Source organism: Crocodylus siamensis, chromosome 4 (assembly GCF_052110815.1).
Source record: "Crocodylus siamensis isolate JL-2025a chromosome 4, ASM5211081v1, whole genome shotgun sequence".
NCBI classification, from domain to species: domain Eukaryota; kingdom Metazoa; phylum Chordata; order Crocodylia; family Crocodylidae; genus Crocodylus; species Crocodylus siamensis.
Window position 1 is genome coordinate 1649552 of NC_143398.1, and position 19730 is coordinate 1669281.

Consider the following 19730-nt stretch of genomic DNA (forward strand, 5'->3'; position numbering starts at 1 on the left):
TATAGCTCTGTTTTCCTTGGAGGGTCTGCTTTTAATCCAGAAGTCAGGTTTTAAAAAATAGATATATTCATGCTGTACTTGTAAAAACAGGAATGTGCCTGACAAAAAGGCCTGAGACATGCCTGTGGATACAGTATAAGCGTTCAGTTTATGATGTGTAGCAGAAAAGTGTCTTCAGAGGTGCTCTGGGAATAGAAAATCTTTGCCTTGCACCTCTGTTTCTCTCAAAGCTTTGTCTTTTTGTCATTTTTTTTCTCATTTTCCATCAACACCGAAAAAGCCATGTATAGCTGTAAGTTTTCTGGCCACGGAGAGTAAGTGGTAGAAGGGTTCCTCTGAGAGCCCGTTGATGCTATTCCTGACTCGATCGGGATGAGCAGTCCAAAATGACATTGGATATGGTTGCAGTTTACTCCTGGCCTCCATAGCTCCTCTGGGTCTGTCCTCCCCTAATCGTAAGGACCATCTTGGCAGTTATACTGAGATCTCCCATGTGTGCAGCATGATGCATTTCTCAGCAAGCTCCAAAGCCCTATCGCAGAGATTGCATGCTCATTTACTGGTGGCACAAGGTCACCTTCCCTTGTTGGAAACACTCCATCTCACACAAGGCCCGGAGGTAGCATGGTGAGTTGGAGCTGGTACACCCTAGCAAGAAAACTTCACACAACAGAGAGTGTGGAGTAGATTGATGTCACCTTCATTTGCTCTGTCTTGCATTTTACAAGAGATGAAAGAAACATCAAGTCCAGATGCATTGTAAGAGCATAACATTTTGAAAATGGCTAATTTGCAGCTATGATTCAGAGACCTCTGAGGGGGTTATGAAAAATTGCAGATAACTAACTCGTGATGCAGAAGGTGAGAGGGGAGATGGCGCTTTTTCCACAAGCGCTTCATAAATTGCAGTATCTTATGACTTCCATGACCGCTGAAGTTTTAGTCTGAAAGATGGTCTAGTTGTAATGGTCTCAAGTTGCAGCAAGGGAGTTTAGGTTGGATATTAGGAAAAGTTTTCTCATCAGGAGGGGAGATACTGGAACAGGCTACCCAGAGAAGTGGTGGAGACTCCATCCTTGGAGGTTTTGAAGAGCCAGTTTGACAAGGCTTTCTTTGGCTGGGATGATCTAGTTGGGGCTGGTCCTTTTTGGAGCAGGGGGTTGGGCTAGATGTGACTTCCTGAGCTCCCTTCCAGCCCTCATTTTTCTATGATTTCTGTGATAACTATGTAGAGTATTTATCTAATTTTAATCCACAGTTTTACAGGAGTGGTACAGAAGAGGGAGACACCTGACCAGTATTACTGATATTATGGGTTCGTTATTAATGCTTCAGTTTAATATAGTCATAAACACAGGATGGTAAAGAATCTGACTTGTGTAGGAGAAGCATCTGGTTCAAATCCTGGTTTTAATGGCAAAGTGAAGAGGCTGTCAGCCAAATACTGTTCTCTCTTAGCCCTCCCCAGTGAATCACTCCTTTTCAGACTATTGTAAATTCAGTTCTGGGCTTCAATGCCTTACTGTCCCTTTAAAGTAATAGGGGCCCCAGCCTGAATGTGTAATGCACGTATTCTATTGGTGCGGTTACTCTTGGAACAAGAGAAAACGACCTTTCGGTTTCCTTGACAACTTAGAAATTTCTTTTCGAGTGATGTCAGGAAAACAACCCTGTGTTCTTGAACGAAGCATGCATTTCACAGCTGAGTCTGGGGGCTGCTGAGAAGAGGGCCTGTTAACCCTTGCACAGCCACAAACCAAAATAAGAGTTTGTGTTTGGTGGCATTATTAAACCCACAGGTATTGCAGTCGAAGGGAGTGCCCCCAGTCTGCTGGCAGTAATGGTTTTAGGGAACACGTCTTGCATTCCAGTTTTCTTTAGCCTCACTGGCATTGTCCGGTGGGTGAATTTGCATGTGAAATTCTTCGTGGGACAGTAACCTCTCAATGGCTTTTTTTTTTTTGGTAAGTGGTTACAATTTTTTCTTTTTTCCTTTTCACAGAATAGGAGGTTGGAGAGACACTTCACACTGAATGAAAATATTTTCTAAAGCTGAGTGCGCTCCAGGAACCGTCACCCAAATGTTTCTCTGCCCGTGGAGGTTTCGTATTTGAAAGAATATTTCTACAAAAGGTACAGATATGTCCTCTTTAAACTAAAAGTCATTACCTGTGACGTACAACCGTATTATGCATGCCGATATTGAGAGCAGATAAATGGTACCTGATCTCTAATACCTAGAGGTGGGTAAAGAGGAAGGGGGTGATGGCAGGAGGGATCTACCAGTGAGGTTCAGGAGCGGGCACTTAGGGTATCTGCCAGAGTGCTGTCTGTGGGCTCTTTGTGACCAAATTCAGCTGGGAAGCATCTGATTAAAACTGAAGCCCTAACTCTGCATGTGCAGCTGCTGAAAGGGAGATGAAGCCCTCATTCCCAGTGGGTGTCTGTCCCTGGAGCAGTTTGGAGCTGTTCCAAGAAGCAGCAACATGAAGCTTGCATGATTGAGTTTCACTGTTGCCCAGGGTTTTGTATAGCGGTTGTGAAAACCTTCTTAGGCTTGATCATTTCACTCTGCTGTTTCTTGGCAAAGCCCTGAACAGGATTAGGACAGGTAGCAGAGCTGACTGACCTGGGGAAATGACAGCACATTTATTTACATTTGATTTAGTCTTGAATGTTTCCTTCACAGTTGTTCGAGATAGTTCTGATTTGTACAACAGGGTTTTACGAAGCTACTGGATTTACTTGATTAGAAAATGAGGTTTTTCTACCCTTTTAATGTGGGGGGGAAAAAGCCCCTCACCTTCCAATGGGGGTGGGGAGTGAGAGGAACAGGGGAAGGGGGATTGGGGCAGCCTGGGAGGTGGGGGGGGGAGGCAGTTGTAGTAAGACAGAATCATTCAAATAAAATGTATTTTGAAGTTAGCAGATGTAACATCTCTAGATGTATAAGAAAAGCAGCCGGCATCTACAGAAAGGGGGAGTTGCATGCTGACTTTGAAACTCTTGTAGGGACCGTCGTGGATAAGCCATTCCATGCAAGTTCTGATTGCAAAGCTGAGGCAAAGAGGGTGAATGTGGTCAGTTTCCAGAACCAGAAGCTGTGTAATAATTTCCTGTATTTTTATTAACTTAAAAGAAATTGTCTGTGCGGGTGCAGAGGTGATTTTACAATGTGAATAAAGTTTGCATAGACCAGTGGTTTCTGCCAGAATCTGCGCAGTGCTTGAAACAGTTAGTCTGCTGTCCCAGTCCTCTCAGCCAGGGCCCCGGGAGATCCCTTCCAGCTGAGGAACTTCAGCAAGATCTGGCACGGTTGCACAAGTGGGCAACTAAATGGCAGATTAAATTTAATGTAGAGAAGTGTAAAGTGATGAACCTGGGCAAAAATAATCTGAGCTACCTATGCGGTCCTGGGCTATACATCAGCTGTTACTGAAAGGAGATCTGGGAGTCATTGTGGACAGTTTGCTAAAAACATCAGGTCAGTGCTCAACAGTCATCAAAAAGACGAACATGTTAGGGGTTACTTAGAAGGGAATTGTAAGAAACATGGAGAGTATCATGATGCCCTTTTATAAATCCATGATGCGTCCATGCCTTGAAGCCTGTACCCAGTTCTGGTCCCCACACCTCCAAAAAGAGAGAGAAGAACTAGAGAAGGTCCAGAGAAGGGCTGCAAGGGTAAGGGGCATCCATATGAGGAAAGACTAAAGAGCCAGGCCTGATCAGTTTAGAAAAGAGTCAGGACAGGAGAAGGGTTTACAACACACTAACTGGTGAAGAGGAAGTCCCTAGGGATTTATTACTGAGTGTCTCTCACAATACAAGAACTAGGGATCCCAGCATGAAAGCAGTAGGCAGTGAGTTTAAAACTAATGCCAGGAAGTTCCTTTTCATCCAGTGTGCAATTAAAGTGTGGAACTCATGGCCACCAGATGTGGTGGAAGCTGAGAGCTTAGCCAGATTCAGAAAGGGATTGGACCCATTCTTGGAAAGAAAGGGGCATCAGGACCTATTTTATGTGGGAGTGGGGGGCATGGCCTCTGAATCAGAACTTCTTAGACCTTAAATGCTGAAGGCTGCAAGTGCCAGGGAAACAGTGTGGGGGAAAAACCCTGGTCAGACCCACTTCATTCTCCCGTCTGGCTTCTGCCGCCATGTGACGCTGGGGACTGGACGAGATAAACCTACAGTCTGACCCAGTAAATGGCTTTTCTTGTGTTCCTGGGTTCCCGTGATCTGTGCTGTTCTGTCTGCAGAACTTGTCATTTTTCCAGAATGGTGGAATTCAGCTTTTTTGCAGCAGAATTTGCTGTATTTCTGCTGCTACTCAAGAAGATGCTGGGTCTCCCTGAAGGGACCTGGTTGTAGCTGCCTTTTGCTTTTCTGTTTTCTGTACGATGAGAGTTAACGGGATTACAGTGCGTGCTCCATGCTCTGTTCTGTAGTCAGGCAGCAGCGGGTTGAGGAGCCAGGGCTTGAGTCCAGATTGCAGTCAGGGAACAGGAGTCATCAGAAGAGAAGGAATCAAAACAGCACAACGGGGCCCCTGGGAGACTGACCCACCAAAGCCAGTTAGAAATTCTTCACTTTTTTGGTGTGCATATGGGGAAGGAAACTGAGCTGGGCTATCTGCATTGGTCTGGGGGGAGCTGCACTGCCCAGCAGTGTCAAAATCTCCTGAGGTATAATCAGTGCTGAAGGTGGTAATTAAGTTTTATCTAAGTGAGTATTTTCAACTGGGAACTCCAGCTCTGCGTGCGTGTGTGCAGGAAGGGAGAAAGAGATGAAGTGTACTTTATGGCAATCGGAAATAATATTGCAACAGAACATGTGGGCTGTTGTCACAAAACAGAAATACATATCTATAGGTGGCTGAAGAGACAAGCTGTAACTCTGTTTTCTGAAAAGGGACGTTTAAATTAACCGTAGTGGTCAGCAGTTTCCTGCTCTGAACTAGCTGCTTTTGACCATCAAGTTCTGCGCTTAAAACACCTGCAATGTCTTACAGTGAATAAAAGCTAGTGGCTGTCAGTGAGCTAATAGCAAAGCTTTCAAAGAAATGTATTCAATGAATCGCATGCCATCTGCAAACTTAATGATTATTTAATTTCAGTTAGTCTGGTGGTAGATATTTTGAGGTTCCGCTGAAGACTCCACCCTGTTGTCTGCCTCTTTCCCCTTTTGTCCCAAAAGTCAGCTCTTTTGATGCACAGAGTAGAAATACTCATTGTGATTGTCTGCCCTCATTTACTTAAACTTTATTTTAAACTAAACTTGGAGTTTCATAGTTTCATAGTAGGTAGGGTCAAAAGGGACCTGAGCAGATCATCAAGGCCAACCCCCTGCCTGGGCAGGAAAGGATGCTGGGGTCAAATGACCCCGGCTTGCTGGCTGTCTAGCTTCCTTTTGAAGACCCCCAGGGTAGGGGCGAGCACCACTTCCCTTGGAAGTTGGTTCCAGCTCCTAGCCACCCTGACTGTGAAGTAGTGCCTCCTGATATCTAGCCTGAACTTACTCTCCGTTAACTTATGGCCATTATTCCTTGTTACTCCCGGTAGTGCTTGGGGGAACAAGGACTCTCCCATTGCCTGCTGGTCCCCCTTGGCAAGTTTGTAGGCAGCCAGCAGATCCCCTCTCAGCCTTCTCGTGTGGAGGCTGAACAGGTTCAGGTCTCATAGCCTCTCCTCGTAGGGCCTGCCCTGCTGCCCCCTGACCGTGCGTGTGGCCTCCTCTGGACCCTCTCCATGCTGTCCACATCCCTCCTGCAGTGCGGCGCCCAGAACTGGACGCAGTCCTCCAGCTGCGGCCTGACCAGTGTCAAATAGAGGGGGAGAATCACCTTGGACCTACTCATGATGCATCTGTGGATGCACAACAAGGTATGGTTGGCCTTCCTGACCACGTTCTCACGCTGTTGGCCCATGTTCATTTTGGTATCAATAATGACTCCAAGATCCTTTTCCTGTACTGACGAGAAGGGAGTTGCCCAGCCTGTAGGTATGCTACTAGCTCTTCCTCCCCAGGTGTAGCACCTTGCACTTGTCCATATTGAAACCCATCCTGTTCTCATCCACCCACCTCTGTAACTTGAGTTGAATTCAAGTCTGTGATTCCTTCTTTCTGGTTGGGTTTTAGTGACTAAAGATGTTTTGGATAATTTCAGTATTCAATTTTTTCCTCCTTTTTATCAAAATAGGATAAATACCAAGTTTTATAAGACCTTGAAGCAATAATCTTGTAAATACTTGAAGGTTTTTTTCATTATTTGGTTTTCACAAAGTATCCCAGAACTTAATTTGAGAACCTGCTGTTTACATAAGGATTGTTTCTTTTCTGTGCAGTAACTAATACATTTGAGTTGGATAATGAGAGTCTTTGGGTACCTACTATACTTTATTTTCATGCAAATAAAAGCTTAAGTTGAAGTAATTCCTTCTCTACAAATTATTAATAACTAACGGGTGAAAGACAACTTCACTTGATCTCTGGAAAATTACAGTTTCTCTAAAAATCAATTGAAGGATGTAAAAGCCTGTAAAACATTAGGGCCTGTTTGTCCAGAATCGTACTTCACAAAATCCTATAATTACTGGGAAAACCCTTCTGAGTTTATCTTAGTTTAATTTGTAATATGTAGTAGGTTAAACAGTTAAAGGTTATCTTAGTATATAAAAGAAAACTTAATAGCATTGCTTCTATAATTTACAGTGTCTATCAGTTTACAGCGTGTTAACTTACATGTAGGATGCCTCTGTCTCTGTCGCTCTCAATATTTCTCAGTTTTAAGGCTTTCTCTTTTCTCAAGAACATAAATATGTTATGTTCTAAGTCTGCAATTTTTTTTTCAAACTACCATTTATCACAGCAGCCTCCAAATGTGCTGCCTAATATATAGACTTAGTGAAAAACAATGTATTGTCAGGCCACCCTTCTCCTGCCAAAAAGCAAAGGGGTGGGGAGGAGGGTGAGATACATGACCCAAAGAGGGACAGTCAGGGCAGTAGCTGGGACAAATTGTTTAGCTGCGTTTTTTTTATATGCATAATATGCACTGGAGTACCCTCTGCTTACCCATAGTTATAGAGCGAATTCAGGAGTTGTCTGCCTTGTTAGACTCGAGGCACTGCTTGGAAAGCTTTTTGCTTTTACTCATTTTTGATTTTGGAAAAATATGAAGAACAGTGAAGCAAACTGGCTCAGGGGTTGCACTCAGAGGGTGGTGGTAGATGGGTCAGTGTCAGCCTGGAAAGATGTGTACAGTGGAGTCCCTCAGGGCTCAGTTCTGGGGCTGGTGCTGTTCAACATCTTCATCAGTGATCTGGATGAGGGGGTGGGAAGCACCCTGTCCATATTCACGGATGGCACAACATTGTGGGGTGCAGCTAACACCCTGAAGAGGAGGAACCAGATCCAGGCTGACCTAGACAGGTTGGGCAAGTGGGCAGAGAGCAGCAGGATGCAGTTCAATAAGGACAAGTGCAAGGTGCTGCATCTAGGGAGGAAGAACTGCCATCATACCTATAGGCTGAGGGGCGACCTTCTCAGCACCACTGAGGCAGAAAGAGATCTTGGAGTCACTGTTGACTCCAGGATGAACATGAGTTGCCAGTGTGATGAAGCAGTCTGCAGAGCCAATTGTGCATCCATAGGTTCTTTACAAACAGGGCCAGGGAGGTGATTCTCCCTCTCTGCGCGTCAGGGAGGTGATTCTCCGTCTCTGTGCGTCACTGGTCAGGCCACAGCTGGAGTACTGTGTCCAGTTCTGGACACCGCAGTTCAAGCAGGATGCGGACAACCTAGAGAGGGTCCAAAGAAGAGCCACTCACCTGACTGGAGGCCTACAGAGCAGGCCCTATGAGGAAAGGCTAAGGGACCTTAACCTCTTCAGCCTCTCCAAGAGAAGGCTGAGAGGGGACCTTGTGGCAGCATACAAATTTGTAAGGGGGGAGCAACACTAAGTAGCCGATGATCTGTTTACCAGGGCACCCCCTGGAATGACAAGGAACAATGGCCATAAGCTACTGGAGAGTAGGTTTAGACTGGACGTTAGGAGAAAATTCTTCATGGTCAGGGTTGCCAGGATCTGCAATGGGCTCCCAAGGGAGGTGGTGCTTGCCTCATCCCTGGGGGTCTTCAAGAGGAGACTGGACAGGCACCTGGCTGGGATCATGTGACCCCAGGGTTGGTGACCCTTTTCTTGCCTGCCAGGGGCAGGGGGTAGGACTAGATGGCTCACTGAGGTCCCTTCCGACTCTATGAATCCAATCGCAGAGAACCTGGGAACAGGGCAGAATGTTTTCCTATGTGAATAGATACCTATTTGAAATCTCTGCCTTTTTTGTGCATTGTGTAGGTGTTTGCACACCTAACAGTGTTAACAGTGAGGAGCACCGTTAAAATGATTTCGGGGTACCGTAGGGTACCATGGCAGCCCAGTTGAGACTCACTGGGCTCATTTCTTATTAGCCAGTCTGGACTTCATCCTCCCCTCTGAAGGTATGAAGGCTGTCTGGACATGTGGGTGAGGGGAAGGATGTTTCCCTAGAATACAGTAGTCTCCGATTTGAATTCCAGTTTCATGGCATGGACAGGTGTATACTTGTGATGATTTGAAAAAGGAAGGGGAGCTGCTCTTCAGGCCAGCTCTTATGCTGTATTTGTTGCCTGTGCGTGAGCTATTGGTGGTAAGAGTGAGCTAAATAGCCAGGTTTTGATGCTGGATGAAGCCAGGGTGAGGTTGAAGCGGTTTTACTCTGTTTGTATCTCTGCAGGCCCATGCACAGGTAGCAGTTAGTGTACAGTGCCCCCTTTCCTCTCTTCTGAAACAGCTCTGAATGTCCGTTTGACCACACCTCTAGTCCGGTGGTGGTTTGTGTTTTCCTCATCTCTATTACGTGTGCTGCCGTTGATTTTAATTTTTAATTTGTTCAGGAAAATAACACATCTGTGTAACTTCCAGGACAACGTTGCAGTTGAACAGCAATAAACCCTGCGTGTTCTCAGAGCTGCGTGCGTTATCCTACTTGTCCACAAATGAGGAGGAAGTATGAAGGAAGCCACTTGGACTCGCATACGTATGCGAGAGAAAACGTTCCTAGAACAAAGCTGCTTTCACTCAAATTATCACAGTTACAATCAGTGTTAAGCATCTCACACTAAATATGAGAGCTAGAAGCTTGCAGCAGATGATCTAAATCTCAGAAGAAATAATTGGGTGTTTATAGATGTGCTCCAGGAGGTGGGTGGAGGAGGGAAGGGGGAACTTTAATTATAACGTCTCTGAGAGCTGCTTTAGTTAAAGCACCTGGAGCTCCATGTGTATCAGGATCCCCGTGCTGAAAAATGGTGGCGGGGGCATGCAGTATGAACTGAGTTCATAACACATAACATGTGCTATGAACAGTTCTTCGCGATAGAAGAATTGCTCTTCATATTTTTCCAAAGTCAAAAATGACTGAAAGCGAAAAGCTTTCCAAGCAGTGCCTTAAGTCTAATGAAGCTGAGCTTTAGTTAAAGTGCTCCCACCTCAAACGAGCTTTAGTTAAAGTGCCTGCACCATCATTTTTCAGCACAGGGACGCTGATACACATGATGCTGAAGGCTGCTGGAGTGCAGTAATTACCATGCTCCAGCAGACTGAATTAAGTGAGTCTGCTCCAACGTGTTGAAATTACAGTGCGTCAGACCAGTTTCAGTATGTGTATAGGCGCTTACTGTTGCTACTGTGTGTCTCTTGTTATCATAGAAAATTTTCATAGGAAATTAGGGGTGGAAGAGACCTCAGGAGGTCTTCTAGTTTGACCCCCATTTTATCTATAGGAAATTTAGTTTTCATGTCCTTCCCTAACCTCTGCCAACTCTTGCTGCCTGCTTTTATGCCCCCTGGAACCAGGACAGCCCTCTTTGGCCATCTGGAAGCATATAACATGTGCTATGAACTGCCCTTTACAAAAAACATCTTTGCTCTGAGATTTAAAAGACAGTCACACTTGCCGCACAGTGCTCTGAAAACAGGCATGAATTGCAGCTACTGTGGGGGGCGGGCCGTGTTGTTTTGCTTTTTTTCTTCCTTTTGAAAGGGAAGGATCATTTCAAAGATTCCTGGTGGTGGCAGTCTTATCGCTGCAAAGAACACTTGCTTCTCGGTTGTACAGTGTTCGCTGGGCTGGAGGATTGCGTCGAGCAGAGTAGTTTTGATTGTAATAACCAGTAATTTTGATGAGCAGCAGCAAAACTGAGTGAGCAAAGTCAAAAGCCTGTGCAGAATCTCATCAAGAAACGATACCTGTGGGACTTGATTGTGCTTTACTCCACTGACTGCTGCAGCTGGTGGGGGGAAAAGCTTGTACACAGAGATTATATTCAAGATTTTGATTCTAGTACAGCCGACTAAAGCAGGATGTTAATAAGCAGTGGAAAATTTACATAGTGCTTGGTTTCGTGTTTGGTTTTGGATATTAATGTGACCGATTCTATTACCAATAACTTGTAGATCCTCGAGCTGACGCACAGGACCTCCCAGCCTGCTAAAAGGAGCAAGCCTGAAGCTGTCTGTTATTCTCAAACCCAGAGATATTTGGGGTCGCATGGAATTGCAAAGCTTATGTAGGACCAAAGTTTCTCACAGGTACACATTTTGTCTTTCTTGGGCCCTGATGGGCCTAAGGTAGTAAACTATTTTCAAGTACTAAAATATTATGGGGGCAGGGGTGGACACAAAATATTGTCTATACTTAAGTTGACCCAAGACAGCTTTTAGAACCAAAGCAGGTGGCATTTTAAAGCAGGCAGGTGGTATTCTCAAGGAATTAAAGGCGTGAAGCCGTATTTTTTGTTACGGTTGCTGGAAATGCAACAGCTTCAGGTTCAGAAGAGAGAAGGAAAAAAAGCTTCCTTAGGATCCAGTGTAAAAACCCACTCATATTATTCTAGATGTGAGCTGAAAACTTGAGACTGTTCCAGAGAAGTCACAAGTCACCCAGATGACATAATTTGAGAGCAGGACTGGTGTGCACGTCCCTGCACTGGTAACTTTTTCAGTGAGACTTCCTTCTTTCGTGTCAGCTTTTATCACACATGTACATGTACATGAGGTTTGAGTACTTCATCTCAGTGGCTCCAAGTCAGATCCTTTATGATGATTATTTAAAGGTCACTCGTGCTAACCACTGCACTGTTGATCAAAGAACAAGGGAAACGAAATGAAAGATTGTGCAGGTTTTCTTTATAGGACTTCTTGGGAGCAATAGTTCTCTTTCATGACAGAGAATTGTTTGGGAGCATGGTTTTGGTCCCTCCCTGCCCTCATCTGAGTGATCAGCGAAGTCTGAAGACCATCTGACCACCATGAAAGGTGAACAGTCTTGGGCTTTCAGGCCCCCCACGACCAGTCTGGGCTCCTGTCCTTGTTCTTCTCTAGCTCAGGCTGTTGTTGCCGTTCCTTTTGCTGCGTGCTGCCTGCAGGCTCAGGCGGTTGGATCCAGTTGTATCAGTTGAGCTCTCAAACTTCTTTCCAACCACAAGGACAAGAAACAATTTTGAAAATGAATGTGCAGGCTCTCATGCCATCACATGACTCTGGAAGGCTCGAGGCATGGTTTGTTATGCTTATGCCTTGATTTAGCCTTCTTCCCAGCTGCATCTGAAGTGTAGTGGAGGAGAGCCAAGCCGGAGGAGGTTAGCGCAACATATGAGGTTGTGTCTTGGGTATAAGCAGTCTTATTCTGGGAATTCAAGTAGGTAGAAGACCACTGGGGTGACAGCCCCTGTCCCGACCCCATGTAGGCAGACTGGTGATTGCATATCAGTACTTGCGGTCTTTTATCTTAAACGTGTATTTACCAATGTTAATCATTACCAGCATCCTTTTGTGGGCGGGGGGAGGTGTTTGCTCCAATATGAGGGTGGAAAACACAGGCTCAGGGAGGATAAGTGAATTGTTCAGGGCCATAAAGCGAGTTGGCGTTGTATGCAAATTGGATTTAGCTGCTCATTTGAAGGACTGTGTCATGCCTCTTCTCAGCTGTTGACAGAAATGCAGCATTCTCAAGTTATTTCCGAGCCCAGATTGCTTGAGGTACGTTTTGAGACAACGGTGTTTGCCCTGTTCTCGTTCACTCACAATTCATCAGACTCCTCTCGGGGCTCAACCTTTCCCACTTGGTCCCGGTCCAGACTTCTTTTGGAAAGTCTGAAAAATCCTTGCAGCTATTTGATTTATCAGAGTAGGGAAAGTGTGTACTTGTCTGCTTAAAAAGTAATTTAAACTCTGCTGAACTTGTTTCTTATCAGAGGAGCACTCTCTTAGTTGCAGAATGTACTTTTTATGTTGGATTCATTTACTGGGATTTGACTTGTGCTAGGCAGATTGGATGCACTGAGCACCATATCCATCAGGGAAAATCTGCATGGACTTATTTTTGCCTTTAGGAAGCTGGATACTTTAATTCCTTCCTTCATCTCTTTTTGTGCTCTCCTTGTTTAGTTGAGGATTTTATATAAATACCAGGTACAGTTGTACCTAGTCTTATGCAAAACTTTGAGGCTGGAGGGTGAGTGTAGGAAGGGGGTTGGAGATGGAGTGAAGTGTGGGGGAGGAGGGTTGGTGATGGAGTGAAAAGAAAACTTATTAAATCTTTTCAAGTTTCTCTCTTGGTTTCCTAGTGAACAAGCTGTCAGAGCTTAGGAAATACACAATTATCAAATGTATAGGTCTCAAAATAGACAAAAGCATAAAATCTGTGATTCCCTGTAGATTTACTATAACTCCTCTCATGTCCTGGCCCACAGTTGGAGAAATACAGATGGTTCCAGCTTAAGACCATTTGTTGCCAGATGGAGGGAAAAAAATGCTTATTTTAATGAAAAATGCATAAAAAATCATCCTCTGTGAACAGATTAAGTCAAAGACCTATTTATTATCAAAAAGGCTTGTTATTGGGACTCGTTAGTATATTCTGTTGTATTGCTTATACTGTCTTTTTGGAAAGTCTAAATGTAATACATGATTTGGTCTTGTTCCAAAATTAAGTGGTGTTTGTTGTGTGATTGTCCACATGTAATCCATTGCTGGTACCTGCCTATCCCCCATGGGCCTGAGATTTGTATTTTGTTTGAGCAGTAGTAACTCTTGACCTCCCTTTCCCCCTGCTCCCCACAGCCATAGCAAAGGATCACAAGAGCAAGTGGCTGCAACAGGCTTTCATTTCCTTTTTTGCTGTCTACAGCTGAGAAACCAAACCCAAGCAGGTGTCAGCCAGCACACTGATTTTTCTCCACTTGTAGTTGATGTGCATGTTAGTATAGTTCCATTTTTCTACTCTAAGGCTGCTGGCAAAAAACAAACAAACTAGGTCTTCCACTTCAGGCAGCTGAAGCACGTGGCACTGAAGCACTTTTCTAGTGGTGGGCAGAAATGTTTTTGCCAACTGGGATGAGGATGAGGAGTCAATCTCAGGTTTTCTCCAAGTGACCATTGAAGGGGGGTGGAATTTGGCTTGGCTCAGTTGAAATGTGCTTTGATTTTGACTTCAGCGCTCTACTTGGAGGGTCCAAAAATCTGCAAACCAAACGACAGTTTTCATTGTGAGATGGTCATAATGGGATATTTGAGATTTCTTTTGAAACAAGAAGTTGATCACAACTGGTGCCACTCCCTGAACAGTGATGAACTGCCATATTTTAAACAATATTTAAACAATATTTTACATTTATGACAAACTCTACTCTACTTTGAATCTTCTGCCACAGTTTAGAAATGTGCCTGGACTCCCTCCTCTGTCTCTCAGGGTAGCTTGGCTCAGTGGTGAGCGGCAGGTCCTCGGGAACCTCAGGATGGTTGCACGTGTGTATTGGGCACCCTGCACATGGACTGAACATTGCTGTCCCTGGAAGCTTGGAGTCTGGGTGGCTAACAGGACGTTCTGGCTTGTAGTTAATACGTCCACTGAAGGGACCGGACTCCTTCAGCCGAGTGGAAGAAATTCCCCATTTGCATGGAAGCTTGTCTTTATTAAAGTCACCAGAAGCTACTGTCGTAAATAACAGGCTAGCCCCAAGTGCTTCTCATCAGCACCATGAAATCCCTTTGGTAGCTACTTCTCCTCGTCCTCACCTGGTGTCATCTTAGCAGGGTTAACAAACCCCTGATATTTTGCCCTTTGTGCCTGTAAGTACTTTTTCCTCAGTGGCTTTTGCTCTGAGGAATAGGAGAGATCCAAGTCCTCTTGACTGACCCACCACAGAGAGTTCAGCGTAAAGGGGCAGCTCGACCTTGACCACGGGTCATGTCTCAAGTCCTGCAGTTTGGTGGGATTGGAGCGATCCACCAGACAGGCTTCTTTTCTGCACCTTCAGCCACTTGGGGGGGAGATGCATTTTGTATATTGGCAGGATTGTCTCTGCTCTTTGGATAGAGCAAGGCCATGCAGAAACTCTCCTTGACTTCAACTCTTCTTGGGCTTTATGGGCAAGCAGAAGGTCTCCTGTATTCACACAAAGGCTGTTTCTGTATTTTCAGGCTGCTTTAGAGCTTGCTGTGTGATACATTGTCTGGACTAAATCATAGCTCTCCCCAGCGGGGCTCAAGCAGCTATGCAGCTTCATGACTGGGTTGGTGAGCGGGCTGGCATGCCTGCTGCCATGAAGGTGAGCTTTGTTGTCAGAGGAGCCTCTCTGCCAGTCCAAATCTTTGCCAGCTCAAGCAGGGTGCTCTCTTGGGCTTTTAAGTGCCAGGTAGTCACCCACAGCTGGTCCTGGGTAGGAGCCCATCTGGCCCACTTAAAGGGTGAGACCACCCTGGATCAGGGCTGTTCAGCCTCAGACCCTTAAAACCCCCAATAGACCCTGCTTGCAGTTCAGTTCATATGTTGTCCCAGCACCACTCCTTGGTAGAGGGCATGAGCTTCAGCACTTGCTTCATAGTTTCATAGTTTCTAGGATCGGAAGGGACCTGAGTAGATCATCAAGTCCGACCCCCTGCCATGGCAGCAAAGAGTACTGGGGTCAAACAGCCCCAGCAAGGTGTTCATCCAGCCTCCTCTTAAAGACCCCCAGGGCAGGAGCCAGGACCACTTCTCTTGGAAGTTGGTTCCAGATCCTAGCCACCCTGACCGGGAAGTAGTGCCTCTCTTTGACACAGCTGTCATAGACTCAGAAAGCCCATGTCCGGGTCTTGAGAGTGTTGCTTCTGATAACGCCCTCATGAGATATGTGTAGACAATTACTTGACCAAAACGGAAGAGTTCCCCTCAGGTGCCTTGGATTTCGTGCCTTGCTCTCCTTGGTGCTGCTGCAGAGTCCTGAGTCAATCGGGTCCTGTGGAAGAGAAGGACCTGAGCACCTGGAGCTACTTTACCTGCAGCTCTGGAGGGCATGCAGAAGGCCGACATAATCATGGGGCCCATATATGCCAGTGGGGGCTGGGGGACGGGACTTGTGAGGAGAGGCTGAGGGAACTGGGCTGATTGAGTCTGGAGAAGAGAAGACCGAGGGGGATTGAATAGCAGCCTTCAGCTACCTGAAGGGGGGCTGCAAGGAGGATGGAGCTGGGCTGTTCTCACTGGGGGCAGATTACAGGACAAGGAGCAATGGGCTCAAGCTGCAGCAGTGGAAGGTGAGGTTCGATATTAGGAAAAGCTTTCTCCTGTGGAGGGTGGTAAGGCACTGGAACAGGCTCCCCAGGGAGGTGGTGCAGTCTCCATCCTTGGAGGTTTTGAAGACTCAGCTAGACCAAGCCTTGTCTGGGATGGTGGAGTTGGGGCTGGTCCTGCTTGGAGCAGGGGGTTGGACTAGATGTGACCTCCTGAGCTCGCTTCCACCATCCTTGTCTGTGATTCTGTGAAATGTTTCTGGAAGTCTGCGAATCACAACTGCTGGAAGCATATTTAGTACATTTAAAATAGCTATACAGCAATAAGATATTCAGTATTCTTCCAGCCAACATAATACTGGTTTATTAATAATTGTTGATACAGGCCAACAGTTTGAAGTGCATGCTGTTTCTGGTTCTACCATTTAAAGAAGAAAACATTCAGTGGATCACACTAACTTTCCTTATGCCTGTTGTATGAATGATACCTCATTGGAACAAGCATCTCAGTTTTTGCAATGCAAAGGAGGATTCAAAAAATTCCAGAAACAAAGCACTGTCTTTGAGGAACAGACTATTGAAGAGTACAGTTGAACACAACATTGAATCCTTCCTTGCTGTCGGTCACGGTGCCAATAACACCAAGGTTGCAGGTTCGATCCCCCTACAGGACACAAGATGTTTCCTGCCTCAGGCAGAGAGGTTGGATTAGGTGATCTCTTGAGGTCCCTTCCAGCCCTACTTCTCTGTGATTTCCATGAATTAAAATGCCAGGTATATCCTATCGTATAATGTATTTACAGCTCTATCACTCCATATGTTTTAAAGACCATCCAGCCTAAAGCCTGTTTGTCTGACAGTTTGTTACTTGTTATTACTATGACTGAACGAATTGAAAGGCAGTTTTTTTTCCCTCTGAAACTTGATTTGCTTCCACCATAGAGACGCTCACTTTCCCTATTTGTGTGCTTTTGCACAGAAGAAAAGAGGAGGAGCATATTTGGCAGTCAGTCCTAAAGACAGGAGTAGTATCTGAAACTCCTTTAACTGTTTAAAACTGGGTGGGTTTAAGGTCAGTGTGCCTGTCATTCATTTTTGGCCAGACTTGTTATTTTGCAGCTGACTTGTACAATAGCATATAGGTTGACATTTTTAGGCAAAACATTACATTTGCATAGAATAGCCCTTTGCCAGCTAGGTCATTTTCCCTAGGTAGGGCCCAGCTACTTTGGAGAGGCAAGGCTGTTTGCAGCCATGACTTTTACCCCCTGTTTTCAGGCAGAGTAAAGTCCATACGCCAAAGTAGTGTCTTCACAGAAAAGATTTCCTTGGCCTGTAACCCCAACTACCTTGCTCAGCCACTGATTGGTAGTTGGGGTGAAATCCTGAGTCTGGATGAGGCCTTAAAGCAGTTGTTGGCCATGCTGAAGTACACAGCACAAATAGGAAGAGCTACTCTGTACTCCTCATACTTGGGATCTAGCAGAGGAGAACAGCTGGATGGCTCTGTGCCATCAGTGTACTCTGATTTGCTTACCTTTCTCCCTCCTGTTTCTCCAGTGGATCCACCCAGTTTCCAGCTTCCTCTGCTTCTTGCCAAAGGCGCGGTGACCCCCTCAGTGGGAGTCATCATTGATGGTAAAGGCTGAAACGCACCTCTTTAGATTCTGCTGCTCTTTCTTCCTTACTTTTGGGGGTTCACTCTGCTCCCCTTCTTCTCCCCAGGGAGCCAAGTGACATTGAGGGGCATCTGTGAATAGTATCTGCCCCCAGCCTGGGAGGAGGCAGTGCAGGGAGCCAGAGAGGAGGGGGAATGGCTTTGTAGGTCAGAAGTGCTGCTAAGCCTTTGGCAGGGAGATCTGTCTGGCAGCGTGCCGAAGGAGGAGCAGTTTTGATGGGCTGTCCTTTCCTGGGGAAGTGGGGAAATGGGAAAGGACAGGGGCATTTCCTATAGATAGGCAGACTTTCCCTGTAGATGTGGAAAAGGTCTTGAACCCATACAAGCTCGGTAACAGGTTCAGATTTAAAAATGGGTTATTTTTAGTTGGAGATGTTGTGTGCCAGCTCATTGAATGATTAGGGCAGGTACAGGTCTCTGGAAAACATAGAAAGCTGTGCAGCGTTTTGCCAACTGGCCTGCTCTGTCTGGCTTTCTCTAGGAGAAAGAAGGCAACAAGTTTGGCAGCTTAGAATTTTTTCTCTCCCAGACTTTTCTGGTGCAGCAGATTGGGGCACGTTTTCTGTTTGCAAAATGCCACCGACCGAGCAAAACTTCCTGCACTTTGCCAGGGTTTAAACAGAGAATCCTGGGCTTTTGGGATATGTTGTGATTCGATTCACTTCAGACAGAATCAGCTTCTCTCATTCTAGCACCTATTTAGTTGATTTCTGATGCCAGAGTATTTCTCAAGTGGCTGAGCTGATCCTAATCTAAGAATATATTGAAAAGGAGACACTGCAGCTGGAATGAGGGCCGGACTCTTCGTCTCCTGCCCTCTCTCTATTCCTCTAGTCCCTGGAGAAAATGCAAGTTTCTCTTGTTTTCCTTTTTCCCTCCTTTATGAAGCAAGCATCTAGTTCACTAAAAGAAATAGGAAGAGCTTCTATCAAATACGAGGTTGTACTCTAGTTCTGCTGTATAATTTAAGGCATTGTATTCATTCAGTAAGGGTAATTTTGAACGCCCCTTTGAATGATAAATCACAAGTCCTCAGAGTGTTTACTGAAATTTTAACTTTAGATCAGCTTTCAAGCTAAAGGAGAGGCAAGTAAATAATTCCAGTAATCTACTGTGAATGTAACCTTGGAATTTCTGCTGCAAGGCTGTTTGCCTGCCCTGTTGTCATAGTGGTGTTTAGATTACCATTTTTTCCCATCTCAATGAAGCTTTAGCAGTGCAACTGGAAAACCACCTGGCCAATAGTGAAGAACATCTTTAGACCTGAAATGGCTTTATTTTTGTACTGCTTGGACTCTCCATTGGGATCAGGGCTCACAGGTACAGGCTCACAGGTAGAACAAGGTCTTGATCTCAGAAAGTACAGTTGAGTTTGAAAGAAGGTTAATAAAGTGCACGTGAGGTGAATAAAAGCTTCCCTGAAATAAAATGAGCTTCGGGGACCTTTGGGAACCAGGTGCAGTCAGAGAGCATTCGCTGTCTTATGTCGGGGTGGTAGCCAGTCTGCCGTCCTGATGAAAGGAGACTTGATTTGACCGAGTCATCTTTTATATTAAATTCCCAGCCTTTAATTGTTAGCTCATACTAAGTCTAAGAATACTTAATTTTAGAGTAAAAAAACCCCAACCCTTTAAAGTATGTTTTTATTAAAAGAAAAGAAAACCCCAGGCTTTAGAAAATCAGGACATTTGGTGTTAATTGTGTGCCAAAGTATCCAAATATTTGCAGATCCTAAGTGGACAGTTAATGCACCACAGCAACAGCAGATTTGCCCCTATAGGGCATGTCTACACGGCACTGAGCTTTAGTACTTTCTTTGGCTGTAACCGCCTGTACTGCTCCGTGCGCGCTGTGCACAGTTAGATTTCGCCGTTATGTCACTGTAGCGGCGCCGCTGTACAAGGGAGTGTGCTGCGACACTGACATAGCAGCCGATCACGTATAGACCTATGTGATCGCTATGTTGCCAGAGCACGCCATACGGTGATGTGTAGATGCCCCTGGCTGATGCCTTTTAAAAGGGGGAGCAGAAGGCTTAAAAAGGGTGACAGTCTCATCCTTTCATAACAACCATTTCATCCTATTGGGTATCCTGAACACATGGAGCCCTTCCCTGCTGCGTTGTCTATGTATTGATTAGATTGATGCCAGCCTGCCCAACAAAGGCTCAGGCCAGCTTCCAGAAGACAGCAAAATAACTTATAAAATAAGTGACCAAGAGAGCACAACAAGAGAAACAAAAGGTTATAAAAGCAAGGAGAGGTTTAAAATAAGCTATAGAGTCCAAAGCAGAACGGAAAAAAGACCCTTAAACAATATCCCAGCCTAGCCTTACTTGCAAAAGGTTTGCCCAAATGGGAGCCAGTGCAGACTCTGGAGCATTTGAATGGCGTGCTTCTGGCAACACCCCCAGATCAGAAAGTAGGCTGCCACGTTCTGCATCATTTGCAGCTTCTG

General features: G+C 45.4%; 1 protein-coding gene across 6 annotated transcripts in view; it reads left to right on the top strand.

Annotated features, from left to right (window-relative positions):
* The window catches only part of PPP6R2 (protein phosphatase 6 regulatory subunit 2), a 154658-nt gene that overhangs the window by 37161 nt on the left and 97767 nt on the right, over positions 1-19730 (top strand). For all 6 annotated transcript variants that reach the window (XR_016441666.1, XM_090041388.1, XM_090041393.1 and 3 more), the window contains one exon: positions 2003-2133. The gene's annotated coding sequence lies outside the window, so the exon portion shown is untranslated. The remainder of the gene's footprint in view (positions 1-2002; positions 2134-19730) is intronic.